This window comes from Balaenoptera acutorostrata, chromosome 8 (assembly GCF_949987535.1).
Source record: "Balaenoptera acutorostrata chromosome 8, mBalAcu1.1, whole genome shotgun sequence".
Classification (NCBI taxonomy): domain Eukaryota; kingdom Metazoa; phylum Chordata; class Mammalia; order Artiodactyla; family Balaenopteridae; genus Balaenoptera; species Balaenoptera acutorostrata.
In genome coordinates this window covers 105,573,018-105,589,554 of record NC_080071.1, presented here as the reverse complement: position 1 = coordinate 105,589,554, position 16,537 = coordinate 105,573,018, and the positions used below count along the sequence as shown (strand labels likewise).

Below are 16,537 nucleotides of genomic sequence, written 5' to 3'. Positions count from 1 at the left end.
AAAACATAGTAAAATTAAACAATCTGCTTGTTCCAATGAGTGAATCCCATGTGGAAAACTGCTTTAAGTTTCCTGCAGCCAAATAATTTAGGAAATGTAGCTTCTCACTCCATAATGATTTCCCTTTCTCCCAACACACATTCTTTTAAGAAAAGCATCTGCTAAACTCTTTGGTCAGGCTTCTTACCTTCTTGGTTCAGAGCTGGGAGTGCTGTAAACACGGAATGTGGGGAAGTGTTCAGTGGGATGACCTCCAAGAAACAGACTTCTGCTAAAAACCCACCCTGTGTCTGGGAGTTTGTTCAAAACAGCAAGCTATATAAAAAGCTTACATTGCAGGGCAATGCGTATGTTTTCATTTTTCTCTCCAATTGAAAACTTGTACATCGGGTGCCAGAAAAGCCACTGTAAGGGCACAGCCTGCGCAATCTGAGCTTCTAACTCCGAAGTGAGAAATGTTACAATATGGTGTGTTCTTCCTTAACTCATGGGGTGGGGCCCAAATCCACACAAGAGCACTTCTGCTGTTTTTATTTATCATTTTGAGGCTATTTCATGGAGGACAGGGAAAGGTTATAGTTTATACAACAGTTACCGAGCAGACATTCTCTCAGGATGATTTCATTTAATTCACTGCACAGTTCTGCAAGATCCACAAAGTTCTCCTCAGAGTGTGGTTCCCAGACCAGCAGCCTCAGCGTCACCTGACAGCTTGTTATGACTGCATATTCCCAGGTCCCAACCCATACTTTCTGGGCCACAAACATGGGGAAGTGGGGGCAACCTGAGTTTTCACAAGCCTCCCAGGTGATTCTGATGCACACTCAGATTTGAGAGCCATTGGTTTGCTCCATTATTATTATTTAAGAAATAAGACCTCTAGTGCTTATGGAGGTTCAGTTACCTGCCCAAGGTCACATTTTCCGTATTTGGTGGAGCCAGGGTTCAAAGCCAGATTTTACCGATCTCTCAGTCCATGTACAGGTAGAGGGGGTTTTGCCCAAAGGCCGGGGAAAGAAAAAAGATGGGCTTGGAGAGCCAGAGCAGGTCAAGGGAGTGTCACAGAAGAAATGAGATTTCAAGAGGAGCTGGGTTTAGAGCCGTCAAGCGGGTCTGTTCCAGGCAGGGTGGAGAGCGTAAGTCTGGGCCTCTGAGTGGCGGAGGTGCTGGACATTTGTCTGCCTGGATGGGAAAGGCTGCTTTGGCAGCAGGGTGTAAAAGAGAACTAAAGTCAAAGCCATAGGGAGCATGGCAGCACACAGTTTAAAATCTGAGTAACAGGCCATTGTAATAGTTAATCGTTAGATGATGTTTACTGTGTGCCAGGACACCTCGTAAATGCACGTGTGTGTGTGTGTGTGTGTGATATAGATAGATACATACATACATAATTATACCATAGATAGACAGATACATACCTACATAAATACACCATAGATAGCTACATACATACATACATACATACACGATAGATAGTTGCATACATACATACATACACCATAGATAGATAGATAGATACATACATACATAATTATACCATAGATAGATAGACAGATACATACCTACATAAATACACCATAGATAGCTACATACATACATACATACATACAAACACAATAGATAGTTGCATACATACATACATACACCATAGATAGATAGATACATACATACATAATACACCATAGATAGATAGCTACATACATACAGACATAGATGCACCGTAGATAGATAGTTACATACATTCATACATATATACATACAGACAGACACACACCGTAGGTAGATACATACATACATACATACATCATAGGTAGGTAGGTAGATAGATAGATAGGTCAATCCTCAAGGCAACCTATGAAGTAAGTAAGACTATTAACTCCATTTTACAGAGTGAGATTGAGGCACAGTGACGCTAAGTAAGTTGTCCAAGGTCACACAGCAAGTATGCGGCAGAGCCTGGCTATGAACCAAGGAGTCTGGTGGAAGAGATCAGGTCTGTCCTTGCACTGCACTACCTCTGACTTTTCAGTTAAGAGGCATCCTATATTCTTCAGCAGAATTGCAAAAGAGAAAATGATGTGAATTCATCTTGTGTCCACGTCACAAAACAGGTTGTATTAACCCAGGAAGAGAAGGGGTGTGATCTGCAACACATAGACCACCACGGAAGCCTGGGAGCTTATCCACACAGTGATTTGTCACAACCTTGAGACACACACTGAGAGAGACTCAGAGTCTGAAAGCTTCCACCAAGAGATCCACCCTTCTCTCTTTCTTTAGGCCGATTAGGGAATGGAGGAACCTCAGGACTAACTTGGTAGGACCATCTTGGGGAGGCAGATTTTGAGCTGATTTAGTCAGAGCCTCCCACTCGGCACTACACAGGAAAAGTACTGATTTATATGTCTGCTTCTTCAGTGAGGGCTTCCCCCCACCTCCCATCTTAGACCTCTCTGAATGTCAGCAGGGAAAAGGGGCCCTGGAGGACTTTGATGCCTGGGTTTGATTTGAATAAGTGACCTTGAACAAGTGCATCTGTGTTCTCTTACCAAACTCATCTCTCTCATCACTCGTTTTCACAAGAAAAGGGGATCATTATCTCGATGAAATGGTGCAGCTCTACCTGTGCATGAGGAAGGGCACCAGGGCGCCTTTGATTCATGGAAAACCGTGCTGACAAAGTCAAGGGTGGCGCTTCATTCTGTCCCATCAGAAGATGGTGAGACTCTTCCCCCACCAACTGGTCATCTGAAATGTCCGTGCTGAAAACAAAGCTGGAACAAGGAGCTGGGTGAATAGTCACAAGCGCTTCCGAAGATGAGGGCTTCATTCCGAGAGCTCCAGTGATGAGGTTGAGGTGAGATGTCTGCCTTCAGGTGGCAGTAAGAAAATGCCTCTCAGAATCAAGCAGTGCTTGGATCATCCCTCCTGAGAAATACCGCCTAAGAACTTCCGATGTTTTAGACAACGTAAAAGCCAAGGAAAAATTCTGATTTGGATCGAAACGTGAACAAAAGGTTACTTGAGGTTCTCAAGTTACGTCTGTGAGGCAGTGCTTATATTTAAGCCTGCAGAAAACATTTCTAAATTAATAATAAGAAGGAAGAGATTCTTCCTTATTGCTCCCTTCATGCAATCATTATCTTATCAATATTTTTTATTGAAGTATAGTTGATTTACAATCTTGTGTTAATTTCTGCTGTACAGCAAAGTGATTCAGTTATACATATATATACATTCTTTTTTTAAATATTCTTTTCTGTTATGGTTTATCATAGGATATTGAATATATTTCTCTGTGCTATACAGTAGGACCTTGTTGTTTATCCAGTCTATCAATCATGATCTATTTTTAACATTTTTTAATTTTTTGGCCACGCCGTGTGGTATGTGGGATCTTAGTTCCCCCACCAGGGATCGAACCCATACCCTCTGCAGTGGAAGTGCGGAGTCTTAACCACTGGACCACCAGGGAAGTCTCAATCATGATCTTAATTAGCCTTCATCCAACACCCTGATGAGGGCTTCCCATCCATTTTTCCCATTCTCCAAAGAGTGTACCTTTTTACACAGTTAATGTCACATTCAGGTTTTCCTCTTCTGCATGGATGTCCCCTTATTGGGCTGCTGAGGTGAAGCACCAGTAGCCTTTAACACTGTTTTCTCTCTAGTCCAAAAGCATTCATTGGCGGCTCACTGTGAGTACCATTTACAGACACAGTTGGAAGAGAAAAGGAGCTTAATATGTTTTTACTTGGGGAAGAAACAGGTCTGACCTGTGATCAAATGTCCTCACTTGTTTCTGCCAGTGAAACCGAAATTTAAAATTAACCCTATGTTATTTTTATCTTGAATCAACTTATCTCATTGGAAGTTCACAGAACAAGAATCAGCCTCCTGGGTTTTCCTGGGACATGGACTTCTGAATGCTGAGTTAGACCCCCTACTCTCCGCTTCCCATGCATGGGCAGCATGTTAGTTCCCTGCAACTCTCACAGCGCCCAAAGGGAAAATTGGCTTCCCAGCTTGGCAGGTGAGAAAACAGACTTTAATGTATATTTAAGGGACTTCCCTGTTGGCGCAGTGGTTAAGAATCCTCCCGCCAATGCAGGGGACACAGGTTCGATCCCTGGTCCAGAAAGATCCCACATGCTGCGGAGCAACTAAGCCCGTGCGCCACAGCTACTGAGCCTGAATTCTAGAGCCCGAGAGCCACAACTACTGAGCTCCTGTGCCACAACTACTGAAGACTGCGCACCCAGAGCCCGTGCTCTGCAACAAAGAGAAGGCATGGTTATGAGAAGCTTGCTCACCGCAATGAAGAGTAGCCCCCGCTCGCCGCAATTAGAGAAAGCCCACGTGCAGCAACGAAGACCCAGTGCAGCCAAAGATAAATAAATAAAATAAATAAATTTTAAAAAATGTATATTTAATAACTTATCTCCAAACGAAAGCAAACTCAGGATCTCAAGGTGGTTAACCCCCTTCTGTTTACATGTTAGCCTAACTTTGGACTTACCCTCCTCCTAGCTCAGCTCCCTCAGTTGTCAAATGGGGACAGGGCATCCATTTTATCACTGGAGGTTGTGAAACAAGAATGAGGTTGTTGCCTTCCTTTTGGAGTCAGGCAGGATAAGGGTAGACTGACAGCAGGAAGATGAAAGTTCTTAAAGTTACAAGCAAGAGAGACAGAAATGGATGGGGATCTATGTGTCTCAGGAGGCCAGATTTTTGGAAAACCTATACACAGGCAGAGAAGAATGACCCCTTTCTAAATAATTTACTTACCTATGTAACCTGTTTTATTTTTCAGGCAAGTGATTAATGTTTGCGCTTGGTTTAAGTTACAGATTTGAAATCTTCCCTCCAGGTTTTGCTTCATGTTAAAAAGATTGATTCAATGTGATTTACTAAGCCAGTAGCAGGGCCTGCCTCTCTTGATATTGGGATATACTGTGGACCAAGCAGGAGAGATATCTCAACACCTGGAAAATGCAAAGGGAGAAAACAAACCTAAAGCGGACAGTTACACAAGAGAACTTAAATGTGTCTAAACTCTTGTGAAACATCAGGAACACCATTAACTTTATTATGACGAGATGTTATCATCACCTTATACCTACTTATGACATGCTGAAAAACATAATATTTTTGTCATAATTAGGTAGGGAGCTATCCCTGCTTAGAAAAAAAGAAAGTACCAGTTGTCGTTCTTAAACAACCGAAGGCTTATGGATTGGACCAAATATTTGTATTGATAATGACAGAACCTCACACTCTGAAATGAGAATCCTATGTATTAGCTCCAGCCATTGTGTGTGCACATACGTGTGTAGCTATTCACACACACAGTGCACACAATATGTTTGTGTCCAGTGAGCCCTGAAGCCCTTGACCTTCCTACTTGCTGAGAGGCTGCCCAAGTTCTGCGAATGTTCCTTTGTGACCCAAACATTCATTCCACAAATCTTTTCTGGGAACCTATAGTGTACCAGACACGTTTCTTTGCCCTGTGGATCCAGGAGTGAACGATTCAGAGAGTGGCTGGGTTTTCCCTACTCTGGTCTTCCTTGTGTCCTTGGATCTAGACCTGTTTTATACTATTATGGGCCGTTCACTCATTCATCTCCGGTATTTGGAACATCTCTGCAAGACCAGGTGCTGAGGATTCAGTTGAGTGCTGAACATAGAAGGTGATCCCTGGCTTCAGAAAGCTCCATGGAGGGACACAGATTTTGATCAAATAATCATGGAAATAAACATATACGTCCCCAAATATATGATGAGTGACAGGAAGCAAATAAGCAGAGCAATAGGAGAGGATCTGAGAGGAAGGGTAGTTTTTACAGGGCTGGGGGCCGTGGGCCAGGAAAGGGAGATACGGGTGTTATTACCCTCATGCTCTGCAGATGTAACTGTCTTGAGGTCACTGCCAATCTCCATCAGTGAAATACTCAGACGTTGGCACTTTGCACTACCTCCTACAAACCTCTGGCTGGTGATTCTGATCTCAGCTTCCTGCCTGTGTGTGTCCTCTGTTGAAATCACTGTTTGCTGGGGGGGGGGGGGTGGTGGTGGTGGTGCTAAGGGGATCAGAAGTGCAAAATTCTGGTTTCTTTAGTGAGAAGGGATTTTCTAACTGGGGTTTTAGCTGAAAACAAATTCCCACAGTTTTTTCAAAACATGGATGCGCTGAGGGTTCCTCTGTTTGCCATTAATAACATCCCCTTACCGCCCCTACCCCACACACACCACCATCCTGACAGCTGAGGCTAAAAGGTTTACCTTCTAGTAATTCATCCCTAATAACATACAGGCTACACCTACACTTAGCACAATAGAAAAAACAAAGAAAGGTCACGTCTGCCCACCTAAAATAAACACCAGTGTAAAGGTGGGAATGATCTTTCAGCAGGCAGTTTTGTAAGCCCGAGATGCGGAAAGTGACAGGAGGAATATGCATTTTAAAGGTCATTCCAATTACCGTGCTTACGTTAAGCTGCAACTCTGGACTTGATGTGAGAAATCCCACACACTGGGGGAGACATGAGAACACATGGTTGGCAGGGATCTGAGCAAATAGGAAGGAGAGTAATACAAATTACTATTTTTTTCAGTGATATTAAATAATTCTTCAAGGTTCTAGACATTTGAAAAGTAGAGGAGAGTCAAGTCTTGATAAAGAGCAGGGCAACTCCTAGCTCCAAAAACCCGTGATTCCGTGATATATTTCCTTTAAATTCACATGCTGTACAGTCGAATGGGGACCCATCAGAGAGGCCCCAAAGACGAGCTCCTGACTGCATTACCGTTTCCATTTGCAACTGTTTCATTCTCCACATCACAGTGAATTCGTAACACAACTTTCCTTGATAGAATTATCTTAAATGTGAACCGTGTTTTAGATAAGGAAACAAAATAGCTGAGAACTATTCTCATAGTGGCAATTTGCCTCATAGCTCTCTCTCACTTTCCACCATATATATTTTATTACAGCTCTAGCTAGTGTGAAATTCAGATTCTGGGTGTGCATTTCACATGCCCTCCAGCATATGATGGAGCCTGAGGCACTAAACACAAGGGTCCAAATGCCCCAGCTTGTCTTTTGAGGTCTCCCATGGCCTCGCCTCTGCCTTCCTATCCACCTTTATCTCCTACTATATTAATTCGTCCTTCCAAAAGTATGAATTTGCTGAGCATCTGCTATGTTCCCGAATATATATATATCTGCCTACAAGAAGCTCAAGGGCAAGAAAGCTAGACAAGATAGCATGGGGATTTTACATGGGGGATCTCATGGCACTGAAGGGCATGAGGCTGTTACTGAGTCCAGGCTTGTACTGCTCACCACGTAACAGGCCAGTAGATCGAGAGACGAGGTGTTGGGGCAAGGAATAGAGACTTTATTAGGAAAGTCAGCAGACAGAGAAGATGGTGGACCGTGTATCCCAAAGAACCATCTCACCCGAGTTAGAATTCAGGCTTCTTTTCTACTAAAAGGGGAGGGGGTGTGGCTGGTTGTTGTAAACTTCTTGATGCCGGAATCCTTTGTTCTTGCAGCCGTCCACCTAGGTCAGGTCACGATGTTCCTGTAAACCTGCAACAAAACTAATGTTATTCTCTGTTCTGCAACTTTTAATCTCTCAAGGAATACATCCAATATAGAGTCAGATTTTTTCTTCTCTGTAACAAGTTGAGGGCACCTGCTTTGCAGTCATTTGAACCTTCACAGCATTTGCTCATAGTAGCTACTGATGAACTGCATGTGTAACAGGCAAGAACAAATCTGACTCCATATTAGATCTGTTGCTCTTCCTTTTAACCCTTGTGGTGTGTTGCCTGTGCTTAGTCATGCTGGCTCTGCACCTTTTGTAAAAGAATGTTGCTATAGCCTGGAATATACAGGATAGCCCATTCTTAGGGGTCTGACCTTTAAGAGTCCATCCATATAGTGATAAAAAGTTTCAGAAACATTTGTGTTGTTGGAGGTTTACAGGAACATCGTGGCCTGACCTACATGGACGGCTACAGGAACAAAGGATTCCGACACCAAGAAGTTTGCAGCAACTAACCATGCCCCCCTCACCTTGCCTTTAAAAATGCTTTGCTGAAACACTTCAGGGAGTTCGGGGTTTTTGGGGGCATGAGCCACCGTCTCCTTGCTTGGCCCTGCAATAGACCTTTCTCTGCTCCAAACTACGACGTTTCAGCTTGTCTGGTTTCACTGTGCTTTGGGCACACAAACTTGCATTCGGTAACGCAGGTGGAGCATATGAAACTCAACCTGCCTCTTGGAGCTGGATATAGTACTGCTTCAGGATAGGGAATGAACTTGATCATCTTTAATATTTTTGCACATCCCAAACTCTGGAGACTGCTGTCCAAGACTTGGGAGTTAAAACCCTTCACCTCTTTCTCAGCTGAAAAACTTCCCAAAGTGGTTCATGCCAAATGTCACTCTGTTTGAAGAGCAAGGGTGCCTGTTGGAAGCAGCTCTGCAATAGCTCTGCAAGAGAACGTGAGTCTGAACGGAAGGCAGCTGCAGAGAAAGGTACACAGCTTTTAGTAATTGTGAAAGGATGTCACCCAGTCTCCCTGTAATAGGATCTGGGGACCGCAACCCTCTGGATTCAGTGAGCTCAAGGCAGTTCCTGGTGGTTGAGTTGGGAAAGCTTGTGAAATTGGCGCTGTTTACTTATTAGGAAGGAATGGGATTAAAAAAAAATATATTATCAAAAGATGCCAGTGTGTCTGTAACTGTGTCAGCTGTTCATCTGAAGGTGAAATTATTAAAGAAGAATAAAGAAGGTTTCCCGTGAGCCCAGAGAGCGGGATTGGAATCATATACAATCCATACTTTGTCACTCTCTCTATTTTCCCTTTCTTTTTATTTTATTTTTTCAAAAGTGCCTGGCAGGGACTTAAAGAACATTGTTATTATTCATTTGGCTATGTCAAATTCTCTAGTGTCTTCTAACGTAGAGAGCGCCTTCCAACTTTTGCCAAATACCATCTAAAGCCTCTTTGTTAAAAAAAAAAAAAAAAAAGGTATATAGAAGATTTATTTTTTCCTTCTCCTCTGAGGTTTTCCCCTTACTTGTTTCTACATTATACTCTTGCTAGAGTCACCTAAGTTTAGTAGCATTCAACGATGGGCCAAGTGCCATGCTAGGTTTTTTTTCCTCTACTAATTGTCTTGTTCAAATCTATGGAGAGCTCCATTAAAATGTTTAAAATAAACTCTTCTTATTTTACAAAGGAAGGGACTGAGTTTTGTTGTGGGTGTTAGATGACTTTTCCAAGGTTACATAGTTAACAAGTATTTTCATTAGAGGTTCATGGGCCCCTAAACAACCTGGAAATAAAAGAAATAATGTTGCCCTTTGAAAATGAAGCTAAACATCTAATAGATCTGAATGGATTATCCTGCAGATACACGTAACATCTATGCTAGGCAGGACTGTGCCTGGATTGATGCTACTATTCCTAAAGAAAGAATGTGTTAAATAAAAGTAGGTTGGCAAGAAACTGAATCACAAAAAAGAAAAATCAAATAAGTAATCTTATTGTAGCTGAAGAAATAAAGACCTTTTTAACCTCAGACACTTAAAAAACAAAAAAAGAAGAAGAGGAAGTAAAAGCAGACCGTTTCTCCAGGGTAACCTCAAACAGAAGCAACGTAAATGGCATCAATTGCACAGATCAAGATTCACTCTTGATCTCAGAAAGAGAGCCATTGTGGATCCAAATACTTCTCCCCAGTAATGAATGAAGCCTATGGGGATGGAATATAAGTGTTTTCCTCAGTGAATCAAATACTAACTGTCCAATAGAATATTGGGATACGATGGAAAGGCTCTCTTTTACGCTGTCCAACACCTTGTCACTAGCAGCTATTGAGAACTTGAAATGTGGATAGTATGATTGGGGAAATTGAATTTTTTATTTTATTTGTTCTAATACGTGTAGATTTAGATAGCCACGTGTGGCTGGTGACTGCCATACTAGGTAGTGCAGGACTAGACTTCTGCTTGTGCCAGTCTTCATAGAGCTTAGATTTTCCTCCTAGTTCAGCAACATGGAGCTGCACCTGGGCTAGTTCCGAAGACTCGGTTTGGACCTCAGAATTCAGACCTGGTGGGTAGATATGATGCCCACTGTCCCAGCCCAGACTATGTATGACCATGGTCTATATATTTCCTTTATCAAAGCCATTTACATCAGAAGAGAAAGCCATCACTATTTGCCTTAAATTCTCCCGAGATCCTGGCAGACCAGTGGTTTAACTATTATTCATTCCAAATGTCAAAAACTTTATATTACTTAAGAAGATAATTTAACACCTTCAAGTATTCTTTTGCTGTATCTGTCGACCAGTTCAGTGCTGCCTTCTAAATAAGGGTACATTTTGAGTAATCATGTACCTTATCATCTAATTATAGAGCATGTATAAAGCTTTGGTTTCTGATTTCTTTTAAAGAAGAGAATGTTCTTTACATTTGTTATCCCAAATATTATCATACATGCTAGATTTATTGATAAGTCTCTAAACACTGCCTGCCTGCGTCCAAGCAGCTTGCAGTAAGAGGGTAACCTGTGGAACCAACAAAACCTATGTGAGTTCACTCACTAGTGGGGATTTGGATTAGTCAGCCTGTCAGGGAGTAGTGGATTAAACCCAGAAATCCTAGAACTATCCTTGCTCTAATTTCAAGTTTAACTGACTGCTTTCTAATATTTTGTAAGTCCAGGAAGTTTACGTAAAGGAAGAGGACATGTTGGTCGATCTGGTGGAAATATTGGGCCCTTTGTAAATTATAGCTTTCCATGTAAATTCAGGAATTCGAATTCTAGTATTACAGACCAGTTTTTGGAGAGGTTTGCTTGCATGAATCACAATCCTGGTGACTGAGGGTCCTATAAATCTGACAAGCTTGGATTTCAGTGCTTTTCAGGTTGAGAGCCCAACCTTTGGATAGGAGGCGTTCCAAGGTAAAAGCCACCTAATGGGGTGTCTGCAGCCCTAGTTGACTTCACCTGAGTTCTTGTACTCCCACAAATGGCCTCAAAGAAAGACACACAGCAGGCTTCAGATTTTAAACTAGCATACTTTTCAGTGCTACCAATGGGTTAAAAGTAATCTTAAGATTTGAGCCCAACCTTATTGAATAATAGCTTCAAGTTTTAGAATGCATAAAATCACTTGGAAAGCGGTTTTAAAATGCAGATTTCTGGACCCTACCACCCCAGCGATTTTGATTCAGTCCATTTGAGGTGAAGACTTGGAATCTGCAATTTCTCAAACACCCCAGGATGTCCGTGGATCAGTCTTTCAGAAATATTGAGTCAGCAGATTAAACAGAAGAGTGTCCTTATTGAGTTCATCATAATATAGTCTCATCCAAATTTTCTCTACACAGTGGGGAACAAGATTCCTACCTCTGCCTAATGTTAATGGAATTCTACAGAAAATGACTTCTTTGTTCAAATGAGTTTGAGAAATGCTAGAGTGAGTCAAGTTACATGGGTTTCATTCCCGCTGGACTTTGTGTGTGTGTGTGTGTGTGTGTGTGCACGCATATGTACTCATACACTTATAAACTGGGCAAGAAGGGACTTGATTTGAAGCAATTCACAATTTCACAAATATACTTGACCACGAGACCCTTGTTTCCACAGACTGCTCATCCACATAAGACACTTTTGGAAAGGTTGACCTGGGTGTAATAAAATCAGAGTTGAACACCAGGAGGCAGTCAGTAGTGTAGACAAGTGACTTCAAGAGCTAGCATTACAGAGAACTAGAGGGTATTCGCAGACAGTAACTTTGTTTTTCCCTTTTCTGAACAAAACAAACATTTACTCATGAAGGTAATTATTTTTTTTCCATTTTTTAAATTTTTAAAATTTATTTTTGGCTGTGTTGGGTCTTCGTTGCTGCGCGCCGGCTTTCTCTAGTTGTGGCAAGAGAGGGCTACTCTCCCTTGCGGTGCACCGGCTTCTCATTGTCGTGGCTTCTCTCGTTGTGGAGCACGGGCTCTAGGCGCACGGGTTTCAGTAGTTGTGGCACATGGGCTCAGTAATTGTGGCTCGCGGGCTCTAGAGCACAGGCTCAGTATTTGTGGCTCACGGGCTTAGTTGCTCCGTGGCATGTGGTATCTTCCCTGACCAGGGATCGAAACCGTGTCCCCTGCATTAGCAGGCAGATTGTTAACCACTGCGCCACCAGGGAAGTCCCATGAAGGTGATTCTTGTTGCAGTGGGAGGAGGGATAAATTAGGAGTTTGGGACTGACATAAACACACTACTACATATAAAATAGATAACCAACGAGGACCCACTGTAAAACAGAGGGAACTATACTCAATGTTTTATAATAGCCTATAAGGGAAAAGAATCTGAAAAAAAAAACATATATATATGACTGAATCACTTTGCTGTACACCTGAAACTAACACAACATTGTAAATCAACTATACTTCAATTAAAAAATACAAAAAAATGATAGGAAGGTTAAAAGTATTTCACGTGTGTAAAAATTTCAGGGAAAATTCAGTAAGAATAGAGAATGAATGCAATGTATGATTTATTTCCTAAAACCCCAGAGATGGGAAATAGGCTGCAATTTTGGTACCCACTGTAATGTTTTCAAAGGTGGCTTCAGACAGAATTCCAAGGGATTCCAAGGCAGAGTTCAGGCCCCACGGAGAGAGATTACAGTAGGTGACTAGTGATCTCCGCCATAGAAGTAGGAGCGAGTGAAAACAGGGTGACTTCCAACTTTTTTCTTAACCGTGGAGGGAAAAATTAAACCCAAGAATGAGAGGTGACCTCAATCATCTTAGACTGAATGTCAATGCCATTCAATCCAACTGAATACAAACCCGATTGATGAATAGTTAAGGATTGAACTTTGTGGCATGGAGTTTTAATTTTGGATTTTGAATATTTTCCACTAAGGTTCTTATTAATATAAGACTTTTTAGACCACATTTTCCACCCTTTTAAGTCAGGTAATAATGAATCTAAACACATTGAAAAGAAAAAAATGTAATTTTGGAAGGAAGGATTTAGTGTTTTCTTTTTTGGTGGTTCTTCTGCAGTCTTCATGTGCAGGTGTCATAGCATTGTAGCTCAAATTGAATTCAGAGCCCATTCCTAGAACAGACACAGAGTCAGGGGCCAATGCAGGTGCTGACTGGCTGCGGTCGAAATCCAGAGCTCCAACCTTGGCCGTCAGCGATTTGATCGCGAGGCCGTGTGTGGCCACAGAGTGTGGTTCACGTCTCTGCTGCCTCACCTCTCGAGCCCTAGAGGAAGATCTGAACTAAAGACAGAGTGGTGGCTGCTTAGTTCCCCCCAGGAAGCCAGGTTTGCTGCTCCAGTGGACAGGACTCGGACGCAGCTTAAATGAGCAGAGATGTAATGTGACCTTTCTTAGCAGCTCCTGAGGTTAACAAGAGAATGGAAATGCCAGATCTGCACAGACAGGCTGAGTAGCAAACTGAGCTGAGCAACATGCAGACCAAAGCTCTCTCTCCACAAACTGGGAAAAAAGTATCTGCTACAAAAAGAGAGAAAAGAAAAAACACAATCTGGGTATGTCTCACGAACCACCTGCAAGTGTAGATGAAAGTAATAATGAGTTCACACTTTATTCAGCTTCTACTGTGCCTTATTTCCTCCCCTGAGTGATTTGAGATTGTTTTTTTGTCTTGATTTGGCTAAAGAGGAAGTTAAAACTCAGAGGGTCATAAATAATTTCAAATGTCATGCAAGCTAGAAAGTGACTCAACTGGGATTTGAACTCGGGTCTCTGTAATCTGAAGTCTGGGTTATTTGAGTGAACCCTGTCACCTCTGTGGAGGAGCCCATACTGTACTCAACTAGGACACAAGGGGACAATCCCAGAAAAGGCCTCACTCCATAGCAGAGTCTCCGTACTCAGAAATGAGAGCACCTGGTACACTCCCTAAGTCTCTGCTTCTCAAACACCAGCTCCAGTTTAATTGAACTGCGTGACTTTTACAGCAAAAATAAGAGAACCTGATAAGCATGTCCAAATGGCTTAGCATCCTGGATAATCCAGGCCCTGCTGGTGTCATGTCTGGTCACACTATTTGTGGGTTCTAGAGGCCATGGCAGTGACCACAGCCATGAGGGCTATCTTGGACAGTACTAGCCTCCACTGGAAAATACAACCTTGGAGGAGTCAGGATAATAAAACTTGGGGGGGGGGATTGATGAACCCAATCATAATCATAACCTGTGCCCTTCTTGGCTTGTATTATACGAGTGTTTTTTTCCTTTCTTTTTTTTTTTTTTGTCAATGAAATCCTTTTATTCCACCAAATAAAATCATAGGACTGCCTATAACAGATGAAAGCAATATTTGAAGATCAAACTAAATATTTCTAAACTTGGTCTGTGAAAACATGGAAGCACTTTGACCCAGGGGTCACAGATTACAGTCAGGTGTTAGCCTCAGCACCCTTTCATGTGGCTTTTCTGTTTTGGTTGCTAAATATTTAGAAAATCTTGATTCACACAAGTAAGTAGTTGCCAACAGATAACGAGTTTTGAATACCTTGCCTTGCAATAGCAGATATTTTTCTTTGACTTATCCAGAAGAGTTCGAAAGTTAGGGTAACTTTCTTTTATTCCAAATTTGAGAACTGTGTGCACTCCTCATAAATATGGAAGCCAGATAAATGCCTAATCAGTGTCATCACTTTCTATAATATCATCACCAAACAAAAGTTCTTGTGCCTAATCCACAGTGAAGCCAAACAAACTGAAATATTGAAGTTTGGAGCAGAGAAATGTTTATTGTGAGGCCAAACATGGAGAATGGGTGGCTCATGCCCTCCCCCGCCCCCAAACTCCGATCTCCACAAAGGGTTTCAGCAAAGCATTTTTAAAGGCAAGATGAGGGAGGGGCGTGGTTAGTTGTTGCAAACTTCTTGGTGTCAGAATCCTTTGTTCTTGCAGCTGCCCAGGTAGGTCTGGTTACAATGTTCCTATAAACCTCCAACAAGACAAATGTTACTCCCTGTTCTGCAAATTTTTACCTCTATATGAATGAACAGTGTTACACCTTTAAAGGTCAGAGCCCTGAGAATGGGCTATCCTATATATTTCAGGCTACAGGCAATATTCTTTTACAAAAGGTGCAGAGCCAGCATGACTAAGCACAGGAAAGGGAACCAATCTAATATGGAGTCAGATTTGTTCTTTCCTATAATATGGCATTATTTTGATGTCGCATTCATCTTGTTCTTGCTTCGTTATTATGCAGGGAAAGAGCATGTGGCCAGCAGATGTTCCTGGGCTTGGCTGGGTTAAAGTGGATTTAAGTGGGTTAAAGTAAGTGTAGCGGCGCCCCCTTCTCAGTCACCCTACCTGCAGGGGCCTGAGCCGACCTGAAGAGACCTGGCCAGTGCAGTGTGACATCCTTCCCCATTGATAACACTAGTATAGTCTTATCCCCATTATCACACAGTGGAAGCAGGAGACGATTCACAGCAAGGTCTCCAGGGTTAACCTGGAGCACAAAGCTAGCATATTGTTAGCACAGCGTGTTAAAATCTGATACATAACACATTGTAGTTTTTTAAAATTTTATAGCACCTACCATCTGCAGCTTTATTTATTTAATTTTTGTTTTTTTTTTTTTAATTAATTTATTTATTTATGGCTGTGTTGGGTCTTCATTTCTGTGCGAGGGCTTTCTCTAGTTGTGGCAAGCGGGGGCCACTCTTCATCGCGGTGTGCGGGCCTCTCACTATCGCGGCCTCTCTTGTTGTGGAGCACAGGCTCCAGGCGCGCAGGCTCAGTAATTGTGGCTCACGGGCCCAGTTGCTCTGCGGCATGTGGGATCTTCCCAGACCAGGGTTCAAACCTGTGTCCCCTGCATTGGCAGGCAGATTCTCAACCATTGTGCCACCAGGGAAGCCCCAACACATTGTTTTTTAAATTTAAAATTAAAAAAATAGAAATATATGCAAAGAAAGGGGGAAAACCACCACAGGTTGCAACCCCCTGGATTGCAGAAGTTCTCTACCGGAGTCTAGGCCCTTGCTATTCACAACAGCATGAGGACCAGCAGCCTGGGCATCTCCAGGGAGCTTATAATAAATGCAGAACCTTAGGCTCTACCCCAGACCCACTGTATCAGAGCCCACATTTTAAACAAAATTTGAGAAGCCCTGAACCGGATGATAAAATCGTACCCATTCATAGTGGGGTCTGAATGGTGTCCTAAAATTTAAGAATAAGACCATTCTAATAATCTACCGTTCACATTTCCTGCACAGACTCAACATAACAATTGAGATGCCTTCTAAATGATGTTAAACAAAATCATTCTACTACAAGGCACACAAAACCTTTTACCTAACTGATAATGAGGTAGAAAACCCAGACCAGATTTCTCTCCCATGAAATGCAGAGCCCATCTATAAATCACGTGTGTGCTCTTTCCATTCTAATGAAGCACGTCTATGCTATGGAGACAAATGGATTGATTAGAGAAATT

General features: G+C 42.3%; 1 protein-coding gene across 2 annotated transcripts in view; it reads left to right on the top strand.

Annotated features, from left to right (window-relative positions):
• CNTNAP5 (contactin associated protein family member 5) overlaps positions 1-16,537 on the top strand; it is an 881,311-nt gene that overhangs the window by 519,422 nt on the left and 345,352 nt on the right. The window lies entirely within an intron of this gene.